Here is a 13,041-nt window from a genome sequence, read left to right as displayed (position 1 = left end):
CATTAGAAATGCCTCAAGCAAAAAAAAAAACACAAAAATACAAAAATTATCTCCCAACAAGGTGGAAGGACGGTGCCTGAGGCATAGACACCGCAGCGAGTCAGTTCCTGCATCTCACAGCTCTCCTCTGCTCCTGCCCCAATTCACCATTTCCTTTGAAAAAGATTTAGCATCATGGAAATAAATCCTGGGAATAAGATCTCCACGTCTCTCATCGATGATCTAGATGTGGTAACACCACAGGATGGCATTTTCAAATTGAATATATGGCTCAGAAGAAAGTCTCGACATCTCAAACAAGACAGGGTAGAAACTTTGTTGAATAACTGTTCTCCACCTAACTTCATCCTACTCCCCAAAAATACCCAACCATCTTTGGCTAACCCAACAGGTTGGTCTTCTCCTATTTTATTCTTCCATATCTTGTAAGGCTAAGTAACTTATCTTTAGTGCTGGATATCATGTCAACTAGTCAGGCTGTTAAAATTCCCCATATTTAATCTAAGAGTAGTTTTATATATTTCATCTGATAATGAGTGGCAACTCCCAAACCTCCGACTTCCCTAGTAATTCAGGATGGAGGCTGACAGACTAGTCTAGGTCGTGACACTCATTATGTTTGTATCCTTGGGCACGTTTTCAAATCTGAGTTTCACATATTACCTACCTCATGGGATTGTTATGAGGATGGAATGAGATAATCCATGCAAAGTGCTTAGCACATTGTCTGCCACCTCGTAAACACTACATTCACTCATCCAACAGCTATTTATTTGTTGTGTTATATATTAGGCATCAAAGACTATGCTGGGCACTATGGGTACAGTTGAGCATAAAATCAGTCTTGATCCCTGCTTCCATGGAGCTTACAAATGAACTCTCAATAGATGCCAGCTGTTATTAGTTCAAGATGGTAAGAATGGGAATGATCTTTTCACTGCTAAAAATAAATAGTATGAGTGGTACAGCAAGAATTTGCAACCTTTTACTTGGGTTTGCTGATTCCCAAATGGCACGTATTTGTAGAGTTAAGTTTCATGGAAAGAAACAACGCAGCATGGAAGGGCTGGATGACTCTCTGACTTAGATTAAACTTGAAATGACAGGCATCAGAGGTGTATAGATACAGCCTGAGATGACCAACTTCCTCTCCTGAGAAGTCTTCCCAGCGCATTATAACTTCCACTTAAGGCACCTCACCTCCCTGGACTTGAGTTTCTTCCTCTGCAAAAAGAAGAAGCTATGCCAGATTATGCCTAAGATTCCTGGCAGCTCCAACATTTTCCAGTTAATTTTGTGTGTGTGTGTGTTTTCCCTAAAAACAGTGATGATTCAGGTCTGCCAGCTTTAATATAGTAGTACTGAAAACAACTAGGCAAAAGGCTTTTCCACACACTGAGATTTTTCAAAGCAATAACAAAAATAGGCACCAGTGGCATAGGCTGTAGTTGCCTGCCCCAACATTCATTTTCTCCTTCCTCCTTAGTAACTGAACCCCAATTTTATTTGAAGTGTCAATGGGCCCAGCTAAAAGGCCTTACTTTCCAGCCTCTTGTGACTCTAGCTAGAATTTGACTAAATTCCAGTCAATGACACGTAAATTGGTCTTTCCAGTACATCTTCTTAAATGGGAAGGGTCAGGCCCTTTTCCCCTCGTGAACAGCAATAAATGAAAGGAATATATGGGAAATGAAATGCTACTGAAACATGTAAAAGAGAAATTTTCAAAAGTCAATTTTTTTAACAAACTTTTTATTAAAAGATCGCCATAACCCAGCAAACCATATGCACTCTCTTTAGAGGATTAAATAAATGGTTTTTACACCTTTTACACTGCCAGGGATAAAACACACCATCACAGTTAGACTAATTGTAAGCTTTTCATTCGACATGCATTCACAAATGTTTATGATCAGTGAAAATTTTCCCATGTTCTTTTCTATCTTCTATAACAAACAGCCAAAAATCCTTGTGTTCTAAGTTACATTTTTATGAAAAATGTAATGCAGTACTCCAAATAGAAGATTTTATCTACTTTCATTTAAGAATCCCAAGATGCACTTCTAGGATAAAGGCATCTGTATTAGTCAGGGTTCTCCAGAGAAACAGGACCACTAGGATGCATACATAGAGAGAGAGATTTATTTTAAGGAATTGGCTCATGAAATTATAGAGTCTTAGCAAGTCTCCAATCTGCCAGGTAGGCTAGCAGGCTGGAGACCCAGGGAACAGTTGCAGTTTGAGTCCAAAGGCTCTGCTGGCAGAATTCCCTCTTCTTCCAGGGAGGTCAGTCTTTTTTTTACTTAAGGCCTTCAACTGATTGGATGAGGCCCACCCACATCACAGAGGATAATTGGCTTTACTCAAAGTCTACTAATTTAAATGTTAATCTCATCTAAAAAAAAAATCTTCCCAGAAACGTCTAGAATGTTTGACCAAATATCTGGGTACCATGGCCTAGCCAAGTTGACACATAAAATTAACCATCACAGCATCTTAGGTAGTTTTATTTGCAAAGATAATCACAGTTTAAGTAAATTTGTGGGTAGAGACCTCTGGAGGCTCTGTGGCCTGGACCAACAGGGGGAGGCTATACCTGAGAAATTGATCTTCAGCTCACCCAGTCTTGCAGGAAATTCTTAAATTATTCTGGGACTGTTACTAGTTACACATAGAGAGTAGCCATGCACGTATCTAGTCTCCAGAGCAATTGGAAAGAGGCAAAAGGGTAGACACGCCTGAGTCCTCCCATTTGTAAACAATCTGACCATATTCCCACCCCCATCAGACAGTATTATAAGCAGCTGAGAAATCTTGTGAGCCTCAGGGCCAGAAAGTGTGCAGCCCCACCTGGGAGGATGCCATTGTGTCCCTCACACTGAAGAGCCATCAATACACAGGTAAGTTTTAGTATCATTTACTTACATTAAAGGAAATTGTATCCTCTGCCTGTGTCTAGTAGGGTCTTCCAACTGAGTAACTGACAGCCTGTTATCAAATAGAGCAGTAAGTCCAGTGCAGCGATATCACAGATGCCAGCATCCACGCTGGTTCCCAAAGCACATGGTACCACCTCGCATATAACACCTTTAACATAGGCTTAAAAACACTTCCCACATTGTGTTAAATACAAACCATACAATTCAAAAACATTAATCAGGACAATCTGTTAAACAGAAAGTAATAAATTGTCTTTTCAGTATAATCTTCAAATCACTTAATTCTATAGTGTTTCCCACCCCCAGAAAAGTGAAAACTATAAATATCCTGTTGGAACAAAATCACTTCAAATTTCTTGCCCAAGAAACCCCCACAATTCCTCAAAGTGTTTGCATTTTTCCTAGTTGAGTAACAATTATCAAGTCTATGGAGCATCAAGTTCAATTTTATTGGAGAAGGAAGGAGGGGGGAGGAGGAGAAGAGGAAGGAGGAAGGAGATGGAAAAGGAGAAGGAGGAGGAGAAGAATGCATTTTAGAACAGTTTCAAATTATCCATGTGCTTGAATTAAACAAAAAGGCTATTTTCAGAATAATATGATCAAATTATAATACTTCTGACATACAAAGAAAACCAGGCTTTCTTTCAAGTGAAAGTAAAATATTAACAAAAGAAAAATCAAGTGTTAGGAAGAATCCACCTCTGAGGAAAAATTGTAGAAAACTGTGGTTTCTAAGTCATGCCTCTTGATTCTTGTCAAACTTATCACAATGTTTGGACGTCGTGATAGTTTAAAATATTACTAATAGTTCTGTGAGAGTGATAAAGACAGCCTTTTTAAGCAGGTCACATTTCTAGAATGGAATCTGCAGTCTTATCTATATTACTTTAAAATGAAGTAAAATATTTGCAAAATGATTTCACTTGAAGCCATTTTGCCAGAGAGAAAATGTGCAAGGCATTGTAGGATCATCTTCAGTATGGGAAACTGGGTGGCAAAACTTATTGATTTAGAAAAACAATTACCTCTTCAGGTAAGCAAGATTTGAATTAGACCAAGAAATACAGATTTACAAGTCATAGAATTATAGGATGAGAGCTGGAAGGTGTCTCAGTGACCAGCCCAGCTTCTTCCCTTTACAGAAGCAGTAGCTTCAGTCCAGAATGCTTAAGTGATTCAACCAAAGGCAGATAAACAAGTAGCAGAGCTGGTATTCAACCCAGACCTTAGGACTCGAGTTTAATACTCTTACTGTGGTGTTCCTCTGGGTGTTGCTTTTAGTGTGTGCTATGGTCTGAATGTTTGTGTCCTCCCAAATTCGTATGCTGAAACCTTAATGCCCAATGTGAGGGTATTTGGAAGTGGGGCCTTTGGGATGTGCTTAGGTCATGAGGGTGGAGGTTCATGAATGGGATAAATGCTCCTATAAAAGAGACCCCACAAAGCTCCCTAGCCCCTTCCACCATGTGAGGACAATGAGAAGTCAGCAGTCTGCGACACAGAAGAGGGTCTTCTCCAGAAAGAGACCACGCTGATGCCTTGATCTTGAAATTCTCAGCCTCCAGAACTGTGAGAAATAAACTTCTGTTGTTTAGAAGCTACCCAGGCTGTGGTATTTTGCTATAGCAGCCTGAACAGACTAAGACAGTGTGTGAAATAACTTTGGCCATTTATGAAGTATTTTCATCTAGAGGCTCAGCTAGGTCTGCTTCAATAAATACAGTTCATGGTTATGAGTAGCCATATATAAATACAGCATATCAATCAACCCCGACTAGAAATCAAGTCCTTGCCAAGCACCTATTATGAAGTATGCACCAATACAGGGAATGCAGAAGTAGAAGAAATATGACACATTCTTTATACCCCAAGAGTTATAAGCTATGTGAGAAGATCAAGGCACCACCTGAAACAGCATCAAAGTCATAATGGTATGTAGTTCAAATTACTAGTGTTAAAAGACTTCAGGAAATGTTCATGAAGGCTGAATATTACATTAAGTAGGTGGAGAGTTCCATTTCCAGCTATAGAGAATAATGACTGGAACTGGACCGGTCCTCCGCTGTAAGCGTCTGTTTCAGAGAGGAGACAATAGGTATCCCAGGACTGTGACTCTTGAAAGAAGGGAAATAAATAATGCGAACCCTATGATCCCCAGTTTCTCTTTTATCTCCAGTATCCCCTTTCTGTAGGAAGGGGAAATACAGAGTCTGGGGGTCTTGTAGAACTGTGGAGATAAAGATCAGAGTTCAAGGAGGCTGGGGCACCTAGAATTTGCACTGCAGAGCACCTGAGAGAAGGGAGCTATGCCAAAAAAGAGGTCCAGAGATCTGCAGAGGGGGCCATTTGTGTCTGGCTCTAGACTAAGCTATGGATTCATGGTGCAAAAACCCATGGGCCAGGGAAAGAATAGTTACAAGGATCTGTTAGCTGAACAACTATCAATATTCTCACAGGGCTGGGAGATGTTCAAGATCCGAACAGCTGTGGTAGAGAGAACTCATTCAACTCCCAGAGAATTCCATGCCTTAGGACGAGGGCCATACTAGGGTTAAAGTAAAGGGGACTCTAGACCTGCCCTAACAAAGCTCTGAAAACCCCAAGAGAATCAAACTCTCGGAACTGAAAGCAGAGATAGAAAACACAGTTGTGCTTGGAGACTTGAACACTCCTCTCTCAGGAACTGATAGAATAAGTAGACAGAAAATCAGTAAGGACGTAGAATTCTTAACACAATCAGCCAACATGACTTAACTAATAGAAGGTGTATTCTTTTCAAGGGTATGTGGACTAAGGAAGATAAATTGGGTTGTAAAACAAGTCTAGATACCTTTAAAATAATTGAAATCAAGCAGAGCATATTCTCTCACCACAACAGAATTAAGTTAAATATCAATAACAAAAAAAAACCTGGACAAATCCTCAAATATTTGGAAGTTAAACACCATGTCTCTAGTTAGCACAAAGGTCAAAAAAAGAGAGAGGAATTAGAAAACATTTTGAACTGAATGAAAATAAAAATATGACATATCAAAATACATGAGGCCAGAGAGGAAGTCAAGATGGCGGCGTAAGCAGACTCTGAACTCACCTCCTCCCATGGACACAGCCAATTTACAACCACTCGTGGAAACATTACCCCTGAGACAGAACTGAAAGCTGGATGAGAGGAACTCCTGCAACAACGGACAATCCTAACTGAGGTGGAAGAGGCAGAGACTCCCTTCTGGAGAGAAAAACGCCGCCTTCACAAGCCGCCAGCTTCACGGCCGCCGGGAGCAGCTCACAGGTACGCAGCCTCCCTGGAGGCGCGGGGCCCTGAGCCGGGGAGCGCCCCCGCTGCGGGCATTTTGTGGACCCAGCACAATCGAGACCAGCAGCATAATATCTGACTTTGCTGCTACTAAAGCATTGGGGAGCACCCCCAGAAAACCCGGTTCACAAAGAAACTAAAACCGGCTCTTAAAGGGCCCGCGCGCAAACTCACCCGTTTCAGAAAGCATCCTAAAATCACCAGAAAGAAAGGTGCACAGTGCTTTGGTGAAAAGAGACTCACCTAATAGGCCCTGAGCGCAACTCGGTGAGGGATGAGACCTCTCCAGGGACTGGGACAGTGGCAGTGGCCATTGTTGTGGCCCGGTGTGGGCGAGCTGACACAGACGCCATTGGAGTTCTCCCTGAGGCCTGCTAGCCCAGGGTCTGCCCCACCCGCTAGAGCACCGATTTAATCCAGCTCAGCCAGGGCAGGCAGCCCACCCTAGAGACTGGCCCCACCCAACAACAAGCCCTCAGGCAACATGTGGGCCTGCATAGATTGGTGACTGGATTCTCTGCAGCCTGGCAACTGAGCTGAATTTAGCGGGGCAGGGTGTGCACAAGGAGCTGGTGGAGAGTGTGGGGCGGTGGCGGAGTGTGTGGGGCTCCTGCCGTGGAGAGACTGGGTCCGCGTGGGGAGGTCGGGGCACGCACACGGGGCAGGACTGTGTTGACTGTGTGTGTGGACCTGTGGGTGGCAGGGCTTGTCAGCTGCAGAAGACTTGTGCTTCTCAAAGACCCACATAGGGGGTTTGCCCCACCTTCCAAAGCCTGAAACAATTGGGTGCTCCTGTGCCTGAGGCCAGCCCCACCCAGCTGCAATCCTCAGAGAGCTGACAAGAGACCTAATAGGCTAGAGGCTTACAGCAATTGTAAGGCTCTGAGCCTAACAACCTGCCATGCTGGGGGCCTACTCACTTAAAAGAAATACTGCAACACAAATGTGGTATTAGAACTTACAGCCAACTGTGCTGGGACTCCCCACACCTGATAAAGAGACTGAAGGGCCCACAACAACTACAAGCAGCTGAGCACTACAACAGCTGGCCAGGAGCATAACTCGGCCTCCCTGGGTGCCTACAGGGAGAGCAAACAGGCCACAACAGAAGGACACACGTAGCCCACATAGGGGTCACCCCTGGAACATTGAGAACTGAGGGAAGCACACTGGAAGCCTCCTAAGGCATCACTTACATAAGGTCACCTATCCAAGAGCAGGAGACGTAGCTGACCTACCTAATACATAGACACAAGCACAGGGAAAGAGGCAAAATGAGGAGGCAAAAGAATACATTCCAAGTAAGGAAACAAGACAAAACCCCAGAAAAGGAACTAAGTGAGACAGAAATGAGCAACCTACCCGACAGAGAGTTCAAACTAAGAGTGTTAAGGATGCTCACTGATCTGGGGAGAAGAATAGATGAACTCAGTGAGAATATCAACAAAGAAATGGAAGATATAAAAAAGAACCAATCAGAAATGAAGAATACAATACTGGAAATGAAAAATTCATTAGAGGGACTCAAAAGCAGAGTAGAGGATACAGAAGAACGGATCTGTGAGCTGGATGAAAGACTAGAAGAAATTACCCAAGGTGAACAGGTAAAAGAGAAAAGAATTAAAAAGAGTGAGGACAGTCTAAGGGACCTCTGGGACAACATCAAGCACACTAACATCCGTGTTATAGGTGTCCCGGAAGGAGTAGAGCGAGACAAGGGGGCAGAGAATCTATTTCAAGAAATAACAGATGAAAACTTCCCTAACCTAAGGAAGGAAACAGACATCCAGGTACAGGAATCACAGAGAGCCCCAAACAAGATAAACCCAAAGAGGCCCACACCAAGACAGATCACAATCAAAATGTCCAGAATTAAAGATAAAGAGAGAATCCTAAAAGCCGCAAGAGAATGTCAAGTTACATACAAAGGAAACCCCATAAGGCTATCAGCTGACTTCTCAGCAGAAACTTTACAGGCTAGAAGAGAATGGTACCATATATTTAAAGTGCTAAAAGGAAAAAACTTACAGCCAAGAATACTCTACCCTGCAAGGTTGTCATTCAAAATGGAAGGACAAATCAAAATTTTCACAGACAAGCAAAAATTAAAGGAGTTTGTCACCAAGAAACCAGTGCTACAAGAAATGTTAAAGGGACTGATTTAAGGGGAAAAGAGAAGACCACAAATAGGAAAAATTATCTATTTCCATGATAAGAACGTAATGGATACAAATGCACAAAAAGAGGTTAGATATGATATAAAAAACATAAAAGGAGGGAGGAGGGGAGTTAAAGAGTACAGCTTTCAGAGAGAGGTCAAACCAAAGTGACCATCAATTCTGTATAGAAGAAGAAAGGAACAGAGAAGGACTACTAAAACACTGAGAAAACAAAAAAAAAGTTAAAAAATGGCAGTAAGTACATACTTATCAATAGCTACTTTAAATGTCAATGGACTAAATGCTCCAATTAAAAGGCATAGGGTGGCTGACTGGATAAAAAAACAGGACCCATATATATGCTGCATACAAGAGACACACTTCAGACCTAAAGATACTCACAAACTGAAAGTGAAGGGATGGAAGAAGATACTCCACGCAAATGGCAATGAAAAGAAAGCTGGGGTAGCAGTACTCATATCAGACAAAATAGACTTTAAAACAAAAACTGTAAAAAGAGACAAAGAAGGGCATTACATAAGGATCAAGGAAACAATCCAACAAGAGGATATAACACTTGTAAATATCTATGCACCCACTGTCGGTGCACCTAAATATATAAAGCAATTATTAACAGACATAAAAACAGAAATAGACAGTAACACAATAATAGTAGCGGACTTTAACACTCCACTTACACCAATGGATAGATCATCCAAACAGAAGATCAATAAGGAAACATTGGCCTTAAACGACACACTAGAACAGATGGACCTAGTAGATATATACAGAGCATTCCATCCAAAAACCGAAGAATACACATTCTTTTCAAAGGCACATGGAACATTCTCCAGGATTGATCACATATTAGGCCACAAAACAAGTCTCCATAAATTTAAGAAGATTGAAATAATACCAAGCATCTTTTCTGACCACAACGGTATGAAACTAGAAATCAACTATAGGAAGAAAATCAGAAAAGCCACAAATACGTGGAGATTAAACAAAATGCTACTGAACAACGACTGGGTTAACAAAGAAATCAAAGAAGAAATCAAAAAATACCTGGAGACAAATGAAAATGAAAATACGACATGCCAGAATTTATGGGATACAGCAAAAGCGGTTCTAAGAGGGAAGTTTATAGCGATACAGGCCTATCTCAACAAACAAGAAAACTCTCAAATAAACAATCTAACAATGCACCTAAAGGAACTGGAAAAAGAAGAACAAACCAAGCCCAAAATCAGTAGAAGAAGGGAAATCATAAAAATCAGAGCAGAAATAAATGAAATAGAGATCAAAAACACAATAGAAAAAATTAATAAAAGCAAGAGCTGGTTCTTTGAAAAGATCAACAAAATTGACAAACCTTTAGCTAGACTCACCAAGAAAAAGAGAGAAGGCACAAATAAGTAAAATCAGAAATGAAAGAGGAGAGGTTACAACAGACACCTCAGAAATACAAAAGATTATAAGAGAATACTATGAAAAGCTATATGCCAACCAATTCAACAATCTGGAAGAAATGGATAAATTCTTAGAATCATACAACCTTCCAAAACTGGATCAAGAAGAAGTAGAGAATTTGAATAGACCAATCACCAGTAAGGAGATCGAAACAGTAATCACAAACCTCCCCAAAAATAAAAGTCCAGGACCAGACGGCTTCCCTGGTGAATTCTACCAAACATTCAAAGAAGACTTAATACCTATCCTTCTCAAACTCTTCCAAAAAACTGAGGAGGGGGGGAAGCTCCCTAACTCATTCTACAAAGCTGACATTACCCTGATACCAAAACCAGACAAGGACAACACATAAAAAGAAAACTATAGGCCAATATCACTGATGAACATTGATGCAAAAATCCTCAACAAAATACTAGCAAATCGCATAAAAGAATATGTTAAAAAGATTATACACCATGATCAAGTGGGATTTATTCCAGGGATGCAGGGATGGTTTAACATTCGCAAATCAATCAACGTGATACACCACATTAATAAAATGAAGAATAAAAATCACATGATCATCTCAATAGATGCAGAGAAAGCATTTGACAAGATACAGCATCCATTTATGATAAAAACTCTGAATAAAATGGGTATAGAAGGAAAATACCTCAACATAATAAAGACCATATATGACAAACCCACAGCTAATATCATCCTCAATGGTGAAAAACTGAAAGCTATCCCTCTAAGAACAGGAACCAGACAAGGATGCCCACTGTCACCACTCCTATTTAACATAGTACTGGAAGTCCTAGCCAGAGCAATCAGGCAAAAGAAAGAAATAAAAGGGATCCAAATTGGAAAGGAAGAAGTGAAACTGTCACTATTTGCAGATGACATGATTTTATATATAGAAAACCCTAAAGAATCCACCAGAAAACTTTTAGAAGTAATAAACGAATATGGTAAAGTTGCAGGATACAAAATCAACATACAAAAATCAGTGGCATTTCTGTACACTAACAATGAAGAGAAATTAAGAATACCATCCCATTTACAATTGCAACAAAAAGAATTAAATACCTAGGAATAAACTTAACCAAAGAGGTGAAAGAGCTGTACACCAAAAACTATAAAACATTTCTGAAAGAAATTGAAGAAGACACAAAGAAATGGAAAGATATTCCGTGCTCTTGGATTGGAAGAATTAACATAGTTAAGATGTCCATACTTCCTAAAGCCATCTATAGATTCAATGCAATCCCTATCAAAGTGGCAACAACATTTTTCACAGAAATAGAACAAAGAATCCTAAAATTTATACGGAACAACAAAAGACCCCGAATAGCTAAAGGAATCCTGAGAAAAAAGAACAAAGCTGGAGGTATCACACTCCCTGATTTCAAAATATACTACAAAGCTATAGTAACCAAAACAGCATGGTACTGGCACAAAAACAGACACACAGATCAATGGAATAGAATCGAAAGCCCAGAAATAAACCCACACATCTATGGACAGCTAATCTTTGACAGAGGAGCCAAGAACATACAATGGAGAAAAGAAAGTCTCTTCAACAAATGGTGCTGGGAAAACTGGATAGCCATATGCAAAAAAATGAAAGTAGACCCTTACCTTACACCATACACAAAAATTAACTCCAAATGGATTAAAGACTTGAATGTAAGACCTGAACCTGTGAAACTTCTAGAAGAAAACATAGGCAGTACGCTCTTTGACATCAGTCTTAGCAACATCTTTTCAAACACCATGTCTGACCGGGCAAGAGAAACAATAGAAAAAATAAACAAATGAGACTACATCAAACTAAAAATCTTCTGCACAGCAAAGGAAACCATCAACAAAACGAAAAGACAACCTAACAATTGGGAGACGATATTTGCAAACCATATATCTGATAAGGGCTTAATCTCCAAAATATATAAAGAACTCATGCATCTCAACAACAAAAAAACTACCAAGCCAATTAAAAAATGGGCAAAAGACCTGAACAGACATTTCTTCAAAGAAGATATACAGATGGCCAACAGGCACATGAAAAGATGTTCAAAATCAGTAACTATCAGAGAAATGCAAATCAAAAGTACAATGAGATATCACCTCATGCCCGTCAGAATGGCTATAATTAACAAGACAGGAAACAACATGTGTTGGAGAGGATGTGGAGAGAAGGGAACTCTCATACACTGCTGGTGGGAGTGCAAACTGGTGCAGCCACTATGGAAAACAGTATGGAGATTCCTCAAAAAATCAAGGATAGAACTACCATATGATCCAGCTATTCCACTGCTGGGTATTTATCCAAAGAACTTGAAAACACCAATGCAAAAAGATACATGCACCCCTGTGTTCATTGCAGCGTTAATCACAATAGCCAAGACTTGGAAGCAACCTAAGTGCCCATCAAGGGACGAATGGATAAAGAAGCTGTGGTATATATACACAATGGAATACTACTCAGCCATAAGAAACGATGAAATCCAGCCATTTGTGACAACGTGGATGGACATTGAGGGTATAATGCAAAGTGAAATAAGTCAGAAGGAGAAGGTCAAATACCGTATGATTTCCTTCATTAAGTAGTAGATAATAACAACAATAAACAAACACATAGGGACAGAGATTGGATTGGTGGTTACCAGAGAGGAAGGGGGGAGGGAGGAGGGTGAAAGGGATAATTCGGTACATGTGTGTGGTGATGGGTTGTAATTAGTATTTTTGTGGTGAACATGATGTAATCTATGCAGAAATAGAAGTATAATAATGTACACCTGAAATTTTTACAATGTTATAAACCAATGTTACTGCAATAAACAAAAAATTAAAAAAAAAATACATGAAATGCAGCTAAGTCAGTGTTTAGAGAAAATTTTATAATGTTAAATATCTATATTTAGAAAAAGAAGATCCAAAATCAAAGATCTAAACTCACATCTTAAAAAAACTAGAAAAAGAGCAAATTAAACCCCAAGTAGAAGAAAATAAATAAAGGTACAAGCAGTGATCAAGGAAATAGAAAACAAAGAAATAATTTTAAAAAATATCTAGGAAACCAAAAGCTGGTTCTTTGAAAGATAAATAGAATTGACAAAAGTCTAACTATACTAATAAAGATTAAAAGAGAAAAAGCACAAATTGGCCATATCAGGAATGT

At 40.0% G+C, this 13,041-nt stretch overlaps 1 long non-coding RNA gene across 1 annotated transcript in view; it reads right to left on the bottom strand.

The window, feature by feature from the left end:
* LOC147913899 (uncharacterized) overlaps positions 1–6,618 on the bottom strand; it is a 126,255-nt gene extending 119,637 nt beyond the window's left edge. The window contains exon 1 of the long non-coding RNA XR_015556016.1: positions 6,496–6,618. This is a non-coding gene — a long non-coding RNA (uncharacterized LOC147913899). The remainder of the gene's footprint in view (positions 1–6,495) is intronic.
* Between the last annotated feature and the right edge of the window lie 6,423 nt (positions 6,619–13,041).

This window comes from Ceratotherium simum, chromosome 24 (assembly GCF_057802395.1).
Source record: "Ceratotherium simum simum isolate JZ-2026a chromosome 24, ASM5780239v1, whole genome shotgun sequence".
Lineage (NCBI taxonomy): Eukaryota > Metazoa > Chordata > Mammalia > Perissodactyla > Rhinocerotidae > Ceratotherium > Ceratotherium simum.
Note: the sequence above shows the minus strand (reverse complement) of the source record. Positions and strands in the feature narration are given on the sequence as shown.